Here is a 5,769-nt window from a genome sequence, read left to right on the forward strand (position 1 = left end):
TGATATGAAACTAAAGCAGGCCTTGAGATACTGATCTTCCTGCTTCCCTCTCCCTATTGATAAAAAATCATAGGCATGTACCATTATACAGGGCAAAAAATTACTTTCTAATAGTATTATAAGTATTAATACTATTTTAATAGTATTAATTTCATATCATAGAAGTATACCAAGCTTTTCTAGTATATAGCAATAGTATGTCTATAGTCATGTATGAACACAGCCTTTGTGAGTGAAATTTAATCTGTTATTATTAGTTTGAAAATAAAAATGACATATATGATGCTGGTCAGTATGTTATGGAAAAATCAGAGACCAACAGCTGAATTAGGTGAGGAGAGGAGGCTTAATTTGACACTAGTGGGACTGACCCATGGACGAAGGGATAGAGTCAGACCTCTTGTTCCAGTTTTGGAGGGTTTTTACACTCAAATGTGAAGAATGTAAACAAAAGGTACATAGCATATACATGGTAATTAGGTAAGATAACTTATGCCAACAAAGTTACAGGAATGTGAAAGCTTTGGAAAACAAAGACTTCCTGAGCAACCACAAGGGGCAGGGGGGAGACTCTTGCTCACCTCCCTAATATGTATCTCTTGCCTCGAGAATTTTTCCTGCTCCTGTAAGAGTGAAACCACGGAGGACAAGTCACGGCCTTTGGGTTGCAACAGCAAGAGGTTTATTCAGGACACAGGTACCTGTGGGCACAAAGTCTCCTCGGAGGACTTGCGCACCCCAGGTTGAGTTCAGGGGGTTTTTATAAGGCAGAAGCAGGGTACAGAAGCAGAAACGCGGTTATTGGTTAATTTCAAACACACATAGTAATTTTACCAGTAATTTCAAAGGTATGCAGGGGTATGGGGTAAGGTCCGGGGCTGAGGGGAAATAGGATTGCTAAATGGGAGGTGACCTCAGAAGCACAGACGTTTTCTAAAGATTTCCTGGTATCGGGCCCCCAGGGTGGTCAGGAGTTCTGTCTTGTTTATGGCTTCATCTGTGAGGCTTGACCGACGCCTGCCTGTCCTGCAGCCTTTTGATAAGGCTGGTTCTGGTTTTTGTTAAGTTTTAACAAGTGGGCTGTGGGCCCCTGAGCACTCATGGTGCCTAGTTTCTTTTTACTATCCCGGGCAACCACAGGGGCAGGGGGGAAGACAGCTGCTCACCTCCCCCATGCCTACTAGTTTCTTTTTATTTTCTCACTCCAAAGTTCTTAATTACCATGACGTTGTAAAAGCTTTTAGCATCTGACCTGCTCTTCCATTTCCACAATAAATACATTGAACTTGATGGGGAAACCCAGATTCTAGTCACATCCTCAACTATGTATCTAACTTTTGCAAAGTTACATAATATCTTTAGTGCAGTCTCCTCAGATGCAAACACGGGACTAAACTAGAGATTCGAAATGTCCCTTCAACTCTGAATCTCTGCAAGTAGTGACTATCACATATACTATTTGAATTCTTCAACTACTTTTCATGCATTAAAGCCGTACAATGCTTATTTATATATTTATTTAGTCATATATTTATTGCCATGAAGTTCAAAATAATAAGTGGAAAATAGCACTTGAATTTACAATCTTCCAAGCACTACTTAAAATTAATTACATTATTTTGCTTTTTAAGTTCCTCAAACAAACCTGAATTATAATTATTTTCAATGTCTTGTAAATAAAAACATCCTCATATGAGGTAGGTTAATAGTATAATGCCAGTTTTTTTTTTTTTAACGAAGGGAAAGTGATGACATAATCAAGGTTTTAAAAATTGGATATTCCTTCTTTCCATAGGTTCATTTTATATAAACACTCAATTAGAAATTCTGAGGCGGGGGGGGGGGTTCTTCATATCCATACAGTGATTAGAATGAGGTTCAGTAAGACTTTGTATGAGAGCCCTCTAGCACCATAATTTTGATTATTTAGAATAAAATTTAGGAAACATAAGGTCAATCCAGGGTCATACTACAGAAAGCTTGTGAGAATGTGTACTTTAGCTTTCTCCTGTCTTTAGTGGCATTTCACAGCAATTCTTGTCCAGTGATCTGCATTACAATTCCCAAAATGGCCACTAGATGTCGGGCACAAAGTCAAAGTGTAGACGTGAAGGCTGCCGTTCACGGCTACTTTTCCAAATAGATCGTGTCTATCGAGTTGTTTCTTTGTGATATCAACGTAGGAAGCCTCTCCATTTTCATTGTCCTAACTTCGTCATATAATGAACAGGATCTCAAGATATAATGTCACATGTAGCCCACCCATTCTCACACTGTCTTAATGACAATGTAACCCACATGCTAATAGGTCTTCAACATGTGATTAATTTCATGATGATCAAGAAGAGACCTTTCTATAAGACAGTATGTATTTACTGTAGATTCTTGAGAAATACTGTCATCTTGTGAATGAATAAATTCTTTGCGGTTTTTAGGTAGGTTATTGGGGAATGCCCTTCTATTTTTGGTGTGTGTAATTTTAATGGACTCACTGGATTAATCTATACTTAAGAGTATTATACAAGCCTATTAGTGGATGATATTATGCTGATTATGTCCATTGTGCATATACAGGCATACAAAATGTGTAATGGCCATGGCTGATTTTCTTCATTCCCTTCTTTAAAAAGTTAATGATTAGCATGGTGTGGTGGCCCACGCCTTTAATTGCAGCACTCCTGGGGCAGAGGCAGGCAGATCTCTGAGTTCAAGGCCAGCCTGGTCTACATAGTGAGTTCCAGGACACCTGGGGCTACAGGGAGACCCTGTCTCAAAAAGACCAAAAAAAAAAAAAAAAAAAAAGTTAACGATTGACGATAGAGTGCTTGCCTAGAATGTATGAAGCACTGGGCTCAGTATCCGGAACGGAAGAAAGAAAAATGAAAACATTAACAGCCCTCTTCCCTCCCTCTAAACTACTAGAGTATAGAAAGACAGTTAGACACCTTCAACTTTTCAAAGGAGAAACTCAATTCAGTATCATAATGAACATTCTCTAAAATTAAAAACTGCTTGCCTGCTGAAACCTTGACTCACTTTACATAAGAGCTGTGGGACTCCTCAGAGCAGAGCTGCAGGCACCTATCTGAGGAGCCACCTTTGAAAATCATTTGCCTGTTTTTTCTCTTTTCCAACAAAACGCTGCCTTTCCTATCTCTAGGACACTTTCTGTCTGTTCCACTCATCAATTTTAGATACAAAAACTGAGGTACAAAGTTTAGATGAGCAATAAGGATAGTAATGAGTAAAGACCAGCTCTTCTTCACCTAGCAGCAATCAGTTGCCAACATTGCTTCAGATAGGAATGAGGTCTATTGTTCACTTTCCCAGTCTATGCTGGGTTATTGTCTGCCTGAGTTTGCATGGGACTTGTGTATGCTGACACCATTGCCATAGAATCATATGAGCAGGTTTCCAGGAGCTTGTAGGACTGTTTCTGTATGGATTACTATACCAGATTTTAAACTATATTACAGAGCTATAGTCATAAAAACAACATGGTACTGGCACAAAAATAGACCCGTAGATCAATGGAACAAAAATCGAAGACCCAAGTATGAGTACGTGGAATTTCAGGCACCTGGTATTTGACAAAGGGGCCAAGAATATTCACTGGAGGAAAGACAGCATCTTTAACAAATGGTGCTGGCAAAACTGGATCTCCACCTGTAGAAGAATGAAACTGGACCCCTATCTTTCACCTTTCACAAATGTCAACTCCAAATGGATTAAAGACCTCAATGTAAAACCTGAAACTCTGAAGCTATTAGAAAACATTGGCAATAACCTACAAGATATAAGTGTAGGAAAGGATTTTCTAAACCAGACATCAATTGCTCCAGGAATAAGGTCAAGAATCAACAAAAGGGACCTCATTAAACTAATAGGCTTCTGTACAGCAAAAGAAGCAACCAAGGAAGTGAAGAGAAAACCCACAGAATGGGAGGAAATCTTCACCAGCGACACATCTGACAGAAGTTTAACAGCCACAATATATAAAAAACTCAAAAACAATCAAGAAAGTAAGTAACACCAAGAAGCAAGAAAGCAAATGACCCAATTAAAAGATGGGCTAAGGATCTGAACAGAAAGTTCTCCAAGGAAGAAATAAAGATGGCCAAGAAACATCTTAAGTATTCAACATTGTTAGTAATTCGGGGAATGCAAATTAAAACCACCTTAAGATTTCATTTTACCCCAGTCAGACTGGCTAATATCAAGAGAATAAACGATACCAAATGTTGGAGAGAATGTGGGGAAAGGGGAACACTCATCCACTGCTGGTGAGATTGGAAACTTGTTCAATCCCTATGGAAAGCAGTGTGGAAAACCTTTAAAAAACTAAAAATGAACCTACCATTCAACTTTTGCTGCCCAGCAGTAACTTATGAGCTGCTCAGTTTTTGTGTAGTTACCTGCGTGTTATAATTCCCTTACCCCTTTTGTTACTTTAGAGGCTCGAAAAAAACTTAGAAATCCTGTATCCCTTTGCTTTTTATCTCCCTGTAGCAGGTAATGGACATCAGTGGAGTAGGAACTTAACAAATAATTTTGAAATACAATTGGAAATCTTGTTTGAAAATCATGAGGTTTGTCTTAACCCTTATATGAGCTTCACCCTTTTTTCCCTCTCGATAAATAAATAAAATAATCTCAATTTCCCCTCTTTCCCTCCCTCCCTCCCTCAGTCATTCACTTACTCATAGCTGGTTTTAGAAGTTGAATGTATCTGACAGTTCAAATGAGATACACCAAGACAGGGCAAGATTTCATTAAATTTTAAGTCACGTAATTCAATTGTAACTTTGCTCTTCAAAAAAAAAAAGAACAAAACAAAACAAAAAAACAAAAAACAAAAAACTGTGTGAATCTGTCTAGTAGAGGCAGCAGACGATTGGAATAAAATATGAAATATATAGTCCAAATTCTCATTGCCCGAGGCATATCCTTGGATTATGGAAATTTGAAAAAAAATAGGCATACAATTTCTTATTTCCTCTTGTGGAAGGGAAGGCAATCAGTGAGAATGACTAGTACTAACCTCACTGAGCAGAAATGGCTGTCTGCCTTTACAGAGGACATGCTGAATTTGGGGAATTCCTTTTCAAGTCTAACTGGCTGGTTAGATTTTAAGGGGAGTCTTCGGTGTTTGTGAGTACTAGTCTGCTTTTCCAGTTACAAAGGATTTTTACCTGCTCTTTCAAGCAATGGCTCTATGTAAATTCTTGAGTCAATTCAGTTCAATGAAATAAGTATTTATTGTGTGTCTGTGTTGTGCTAGATTGAGACACAATCTTGGTTCAATCACCTAGATGTCCTGGGCAAAATAAAATGGCGGTGTTTCTTCAGCGCTCCTTTAGTCAGATGTTCACAGGAGTCCTGACTATATTTCACTTTGATGAATATAAATTGACAGTATGTATTTTGAAGGTTTAAGGGAGTAAAGTTAAAGCACTTGTGCAAACCAGCTACAGAAACAAACAAATGGCTGAGATCTTAGACTAAAGAAGAGTCCCTTCCACATTTGGCTTCAGAGACTTTCTTGAAGTCTTAGCTTGCTAGCACATCATTCGATCTTCACCAAGACTCATTTCCCCTCAGTGCTGCAATAAGCTACATCCTAGAATCGATAAAGAACAATCTATTTCATCATATCAAAAATCCATTTATTTCATAACATATTAAATGTTAAATATAGATTCATTGAAATCCTCATGAGATGACAAGATTAGAGCAATGGTATTTAATAGGTAGAACTATAAAAAAAAA

This window comes from Nannospalax galili, unplaced genomic scaffold (assembly GCF_000622305.1).
Source record: "Nannospalax galili isolate Female #2095 unplaced genomic scaffold, S.galili_v1.0 scaffold946, whole genome shotgun sequence".
NCBI lineage: Eukaryota > Metazoa > Chordata > Mammalia > Rodentia > Spalacidae > Nannospalax > Nannospalax galili.